Consider the following 8,274-nt stretch of genomic DNA (forward strand, 5'->3'; position numbering starts at 1 on the left):
TGAGTCACGACCAACTGAAAATTTAAATCTATGCACAAAAGAGGAAGTGAGCAAAGCATACTGTTCACATTTATCTGAGAGGAACTCTTCTAACCCGGCATTGCGGACAAGTGTATCAAACTCATCCTTGAAGCCTGCTTCGATCATAAAATCATCGGAAGGCCATTCACATGGTTGCACCAGTGCGTCCCTTAGTTGATAAGGATCGGGCTCCCGAATACAAAGACGGGGACCCTTCTTACTTGAGGAACCACCATGAAACTTCCTCCTGAACATAATTTATTTTGCTGAAATTTCTGAAGTTCAAGAGAAAAGTGAATAAAGACCAACCACACCTTGTAGCAACTACTCCTACTAGTGCCTAGAGACCGTATCACGCGCTAAAACTACTTGGGACCAGCTAAAATCAACATTTCAAGCTCAAGAACAAGGTCACCAAGGTAGCAAGAATACACGAAGGATAAAGCACTAGAGCAAAAAATAATTGGACCAATGGAGGAGTCACTTACCAAGGAGTAATTTCCCCAAAACGGTTCGGAGAATGGTGCTTTGAGCAAGGAGATCGAAAATCACAGCCAAATGAGCAAGAACACGGGTTTGAGCTGCGAAACGATTTTTTGTGGAGGTAGAGGAAGAGGATGGGAGCTAGAATGAGTGGAGGGGGCCCCTGTGGGCCCCACAAGCTTGCTTGTCGCGGCCAGGGGGGTGGCCGCGGTGACAAGGCTTGTGGCCCACTGGTGTGGCCCCCAGGCCAGCTCTCAGTCCCAGTATTTTTCAAATATTCCAGAAAAAATCATACTAGATTTTCAGGACCATCGGAGAACTCTTATTTTCGGGGTATTTTTCTCCGGGACGCTAAGACAGGAAACAGGAAAAACTAAACTAAACCTATCATTTTTCTTCTAAGAAAAAGAAAGTGAAAGCTTAAAACAGAGGTATGTGACTCTTTGATTCATCCATTTCATGGTCATCGAAAGAAATCCGTCAATGGGGTTGATCAAATCCTTATGACAAAACTTTCTCGAATCGCAAAAGAGAACGGAGAATTTTCGAATAGCCACTAAGTCACCTCAATGGGGATATGTATCTCCCCAACAAGCAAATCATACTTCATCTTGACACGAGGAATAGGGCATTCAAAGCTCCCAATAAGAATCGATGAAGTTTTTCCGATTGCATTGATGCAATGTACTTGATATCGTTTCTTCGAAAAGTGCACGGTATGCTCATTACCGTTGACATGGAAAGTGACATTGCCTTTGTTGCAATCTATAACAGCCCCTGCAGTGTTTAGAAAGGGTCTTCCGAGGATGACAGCCATGGCATCGTCCTCGGGAATATCCAAGATAACAAAGTCTGTTAAGATAGTGGTATTAGCAACCACAACATGCACATCTTCGCAAATGCCGACAGGGAAAGCAGTTGATTTGTAGGCCATTTGTAGAGAGATTTCAGTGTGTGTCAACTTATCCAGTTCAAGTCTACGATAAAGAGAGAGAGAGGCATAACACTAACTCCGACTCCAAGGTCACATAAGTTAGTTCTTACGTAGTTTCCTTTAACGGAGCAAGGTATAGTGGGCACTCCGGGATCACCAAGTTTCTTAGGAGTTCCACCTTTGAAAGTGTAATTGGCAAGCATGGTGGAGATCTCAAGATCTGGTATCTTCCATTTATTAGTCACGATATCTTTCATGTACTTGGCATATGGAGACATTCTGAGCGTATCAACTAACCGCATGCAGAAAGACGGGTTTTATCATTTCAATAAAGCGCTCAAAATCCTCATCACCCTTTTTCTTGGATGGCTTAGGACGAAAGGGCATAGGTCCCTGAACCCATGGCTCCCTTTCTTTGCCATGCTTCCTAGTAGTGAAATCATTCTTATCGTATCTCTTAGGTTGTGGGTTATCAGGATTAACCGTAGGTTCAATCTCCACATCCTTATCATTGCTAGGTTGAGCATCATTATGAACATCGATGTCCATATTGTCACCAGGTTCATGTTCATCACCAGATTGTGTTTCTGCATCAGACGCAGAAATATCATTTGGTTCTTCAGATGTGACAGCATTTGGTGAACTGACATGTAGGTTTCTATCATCCTTATTCTTCTTCTTAGGATGACTGGGTGTATCAGCATTAATTCCTTGAGAATCTTGATCAATTCTTTTAGGATGGCCTTTAGGATACAAAGGTTCCTGAGTCATTTTGCCTCCTCTAGTAATGACTCTGACAGAATTGTCATTTAATTCATTGAGCAAGTCATTCTGAGCTTTAAGTACTTGTTCTACCTGAGTAGTAATCATAGAGGCATGTTTACTCAGAAGCTTTAGATCATTGAAATTTCTGTCTACACAAGCACTTAAATGACTAAGCATACGAGTACTTTGTTCCAAATGTGTGCTAACATAATCATTGAAACTCTATTGTTTGGCAACAAAGTTGTCAAATTCATCAAAGCACAGGCTAGCAGGTTTATCAAAAGGAATATCACTCTCATCAAACCTACGTAGAGAATTTACTTCCACTACCTGTATCGGGTTATCGAGACCATGGATCTCTTCGATAGGTGGTAGATTTATGACATCTTCAGATCTAGTGTCTTTCTCTTGCATAGATTTCTTGGCTTCTTGCATATCTTCGGGACTGACGAATAGAATACCTCTTTTCTTCGGACTTTGCTTAGGAGGTATTTCGGGAATAGTCCAAGCATTATCGTTGATCAAAATGTTATTCAGTAGGATCTCAGCTTGTTCTACAGTTCGTTCCCTAAAAACACAACCGGCACAACTATCTAGGTGGTCTCTAGAAGCATCGGTAAGTCCGTTATAGAAGATATCAAGTATCTCGTTCTTCTTAAGAGGGTGATCAGGCAACGCATTCTGTAGATGGACGAGCCTGCCCCAAGCTTGTGGGAGACTCTCTTCTTTGAGTTGAGCAAAGTTATATATTTCCTGCAAGGCAACTTGCTTCTTATGGGCAAGGAAATATTTCTCACAGAAGTAATAGACCATATCCTGGGGACTACTCACACATCCAGGAGCAAGAGAACTGAACCAAGCTTTAGCGTCATCCTTTAGAGAGAAAGGAAACATCTTAAGGATATAGTGGCAGATCTTCTCCTCACTAGTGAAAAGGGTGGCTATATCGTGTAGTTTGGTAAGATGGGCTATGACCGTCTCAGACTCATAACCATGGAAAGGATTAGATTCGACTAGAGAGATTATCTCAGGGTCGACAAAGAATTCATAATCCTTATCGATGATAAAGATAGGTGAAGTGGCAAACTTTGGGTCGTTTTTCATCCTAGCTTTCAGAGATTTTTCCTTTCACTTGAGAAGTAATTTCTCAGCGTCATAGGCATCCTTACACGCGAGAAAATCCTCAGCTATCTCTCCTTCCATAACATAACCCTCAGGTATATCAAGCAATTCATATCTAGGAGATCTAGATCCAGCAAGAGCAAAAGCAGGTTCTATCTCAGTAGTATCGGCAGTTTCAGAAGCATCACGAGCATTGACAGTAACTCTAGCAATATGAGCATCAAGGAATACCCCTAGTGGCACATCAGGCAAAGTAGTATCTCTAGCAGTATCAAGCATAGCATCATCAGGTAATATAGCATCTCTAGCATCATCAGGCAAAGCAGTATCAGGCATAGCATCTCTAGCAGTATCAGGCATAACATCTCTAGCAGTATCATGCATAACATCTCTAGCAGTATCAGGCATAGCATCTTCAAGCACATGCGACATATCAAGATTTCTAGCAGGAGGTGATGTTGCAAACTTACTCATAACTGAAGGTGAATCAAGTGCAGAGCTAGATGGCAGTTCCTTACCTCCCCTCGTAGTTGAGGACAAGACTTTGGTTTTTGGATCTTTCAAATTCTTCATAGTGATCAGCAGATATAAATCCCAAGTGACTCAGAGAATATAGCAATCCTTCCCCGGCAACGGTGCCAGAAAAGAGCTGCTTGCTAGGAGTCCACATCAACGACACTAGAAGAATGATGTTGACGTGTGCCTGACTTGATGCCTCTGCGGCAACAGAGCCAAAACTGCTCCCGGTTGCTCAACAATTAGTAATTGTCTTGCAATGGTCCACCAGCGTGTGGGTTCGCGGCAGTTTTTGAGGGTAGAGTATTCAACCCAAATTTGTTGGTTCACACGACGGGAAGTGAGAGTATACTCTCAAGTATTAGGAGCTGAATGTGTTAGATTCAACCGCACCTGAAAGATTAGTATCTGTAAGCAAAGTATCAGTAGCAAAGTAGTATGATAACAATGGTGCCAGAAATGATTTGTTGACGGCAGACTATTCCTAACGGTTGTATCAATGGCGCCAGAAAAGTATTGTAGCAGGTAGCAGCAGCATAACAAGTAACAGCAATGGCAAGGAACGACAGTAGTGACAGCAGTAGCAAGTAGCAACAGTAGTGACAGCAGTAGCAAGGCAAAACAAGTAACAACATCAGCAAGGCAAAACAAGTAACAGCAGCAGCAAGTAGCAACAGTAGTAGCAGCAGTGGGACAAACTCGTAGGCAATGGGTCGGTGATTCGTTTGGATGACATCCATCATGCAACAGTTATAACACGAAGAGATATGTGGCTAGCTCCCATTAGTCAATGTGATGTAGGCATGCATTCCGTGTGTAGTCATACGTGCTTAGGGAAAAGAACTTGCATGACATCTATTGTCCATCCCTCCCGTGGCAGCGGGGTCCAAAAGTATACTACGGGATATTAAGGTTCTCCTTTTAATAAATAACCGGAACAACACATTAGCACTTGGTGAACACATGAACTCCTCAAACTATGGTCATCACCGGGAGTGGTTCCGGTTATTGTCACTCCGGGGCTGCCGAGTCATAACACATAGTCGGTAACTACAACTTGCAAGATCGGATCTAAAACACACATGTATTGGTGACAACATAATAATTTCAGATCTGAAATCATGGCACTCGGGCCCTAGTGACAAGCATTAAGCATGGCAAAGTAGTAGCAACATCAATCTCAGAACATAGTGGATACTAGGAATCAATCCCCGTCAAAACTAACTCGATTACATGATAGATCTCATCCTACTCATCACCGCCCAGCGAGCCTACGAATAGACTACTCACGAACGATGAAGAGCTTCATGGAATTGGAGAGGGAAGAAGGTTTATGATGACGATGGCGATGATTTCCCCTCTCCGGAGCCCAAAACGGACTCCAGATCTGCCCTCCAGATTAAGAACAGGATGTGGCAGCGCCTCCGTATCGCAAACGCGACGAAATCTTCTCTCCTGATATTTTTCCTGGACGAAAGTGAATTTATAGAGCTAGAGTTGGGGGCGGCAGACCCACGTGGGCCCCACAAGCTTGGTTGCCGCGACCAGGGGGGCTGCGGCAACAAGGCTTGTGGCCCACTGGCCCATCCCCTCCGGTGGATCTTTGCGCAGGTATTTTTCATATTTTCCAAAAATATTCTCCTTAATTTTCAGGACGTTCCGAGAACTTTCATTTCTGCACAAAAACAACACCATGGCAATTCTGCTGAAAACAGCGTCAGTCCGGGTTAGTTCCATTCAAATCATGCAAATTAGAGTCCAATACAAGGGCAAAAGAGTTTGGAAAAGTAGATACGATTGAGACATATCAACTCCCCCAAGCTTAAAACCTTGCTTGTCCTCAAGAAACTCAGTTGACAAACTGAAAGAGAAAGAAAAACTTTGACAAACTCTGTTTGATCTTGTTGTTGCAACCATGTCTAACTCATAACCAGAATTTCAGCAAGATCACAAGTTAACCACATAAGCAAGTGACACAAAGGTCTCATGGTAAACTAATATCAATGGCATAATCAGCTAGCGAGCAAATAATAATGAGTTTCAGATACCAACAATTCAATCAAAACAAGCATGAAGCAATATGAATAGGTGGTATCTCGCTAGCTCTTTCTGAGACCGCAAAACATAAATGCAGAGAACTTTGTAAGATCAAGGGCTGACTAAACATTGTAATTCATAGCAACGAAGATGCAGTCATAGTCATACTCAATATCAATCAAAAGCAAAGCATAAAAATGACAGAGGTGCTCTCTAATTGGTGCTTAAATAAGAAGAGGATGACTCAATAGGAAAATAAATAGACAGGCCCTTCGCAGAGGAAAGCATTGATTTGCAGAGGTGCTAGAGCTCAAGCTTTAAAAACAGAGATAATAATTTTGGGTGGCATGCTTTCATTGTCAACGCAATGACCAAGAGTTCTCAATATCTTCCACGCTACTCATGCTATAGGTGGTTCCCAAACAGAAAAGTAAATTTTTAACTCCCCCACCACCAATCAATCACACTCCACGGCTAGCCGAATCCTCGGGTACCGTCCATACTAACATCAATCCGGGCGGAGTCTTGTTTTACAGTTATGTTTTCGATTTAAGCATGGAACCGGGGATTCCAATTACTGGCCCCTTAAGTGTGCCGACCCCGCGGGTTCAAGAACTATGTAGACATGACCTGAGACACTGTCCAGTCAATAACCAATAACGGGACCTGGATGCCCATATTGGCTCCTACATATTCTATTAAGATCTTTATTGGTTGAACCTCTATGTCAAGGATTCTGTAAATCTCGTATGATGTTCCCTTTGTCCTTCGGTATGTTACTTGCCCGAGATTCGATCGTCGGTATCTCTATACCTAGTTCAACTTCATTACCGAAAAGTCGCTTTACTCGTTCCATAATACAAGATCCCGTGACTAACTCCTTAGCCACATTGCTTGCAGGGCTTATTGTGATGTTGTATTACCGAGTGGGCCCCGAGATACCTCTGCGTAACACGGAGTGACAAATCCCAGTCTTGATCCACGCCAACCCAACAGACACCTTCGGAGATACGTGTAGAGCACCTTTATAGTCACCCAGTTATGTTGCGACGTTCGATACACACAAGGTATTCCTCCCGTGTCCAGGAGTTGCATGATCTCATGGTCATAGGAACAGATACATTGACATGCAGAAAATAGTATCAATAAACTGACACGATCATATGCTACGTTCATAGTTTGGGTCTTGTCCATCACATGATTCTCCTAATGATGTGATCCCGTTATCAAGTGACAACACTTGTCTATGGTCAGGAAACCTTGACCATCTTTGATCAACGAGCTAGTCAACTAGAGGCTCACTAGGGATTGTGTGTTGTCTATGTATCCACACATGTATTTGAGTTCCCAATCAATACAATTCTAGCATGGATAATAAACGATTATCAGGAACAAGGAAATATAATAATAACCAATTTATTATTGCCTCTAGTGCATATTTCCAACAGGAGGATCATTCACTAGGGTTTGGGAGGTGGGCGAGTCATATCTAAGGGAGCTCTCTCTCTCTCTCTCTCTCTCTCTCTCTTCGCCTTAGATCTAGGGTTTAGGAAGGCCAGGGGTGCATAAAATGGTAGAAAGGAGCTGCTTATATAGCCAGAGGTATATGAGGCTAGGTTTATGAGGGAGGCAATGCCAATATCACAAAACAATATCCAGTCTTATATAACATTGCTTGCGATAAGAATAATACTATTGTGCATGTGCTCAGTTCTTCACCACCGAATATTTCGTTCATGTGTGATTTTATTGGCCCTCTACTGACATGATCTTTTATCCCAGCTTGATTCGATTAACCTAAAACAAGGCTGGGATGTGTTTTGGTGGAACCATACTACATTAGGGTCTTTCAGAGTAGACCCTATGTATCGTGAACTTATGCATTCTAAGGTACCGATGAGCAATAACAAGTAAATTTAGAAGTCTAAGATTCCACTAAAAGTGAAAATATTCATGTGATATCTTCGTAGAGGAGTCGTGTTAACCAAAGACAAACTCACATGACGCAACTGACTAGGGGGGTAAGAAGTGTTTTTTTGTACTCATAACAAGACAATCAAACACCTCTTTTTCCAAAGCAAGTTTGCACGTTCTACGTGGTCCGTCATCCAAATAGCGGAAAATTCATACCTGCCCACTAGTGTTGCCAATGTTTTTGATCATTAGTTGGACGATATTAAAAATAGTTTCAAAACGTTAATAAGGATGGGAGCGTATGCCTTAATTTGGTCGCTTTGGCTATGTAGAAATGATTTGATTTTGAATAAGAAAAATGCTTCTCCTCTGGAGGTTATTTTCCGGTGTATGCACTCACTATGTACATGGTCTATGCTATAGCGACTGACTACCAACCATTGTTCATGACGGTGTGTAAGCGATTGGATCTGGTGGGTACA

Source organism: Hordeum vulgare, chromosome 2H (assembly GCF_904849725.1).
Source record: "Hordeum vulgare subsp. vulgare chromosome 2H, MorexV3_pseudomolecules_assembly, whole genome shotgun sequence".
Lineage (NCBI taxonomy): Eukaryota > Viridiplantae > Streptophyta > Magnoliopsida > Poales > Poaceae > Hordeum > Hordeum vulgare.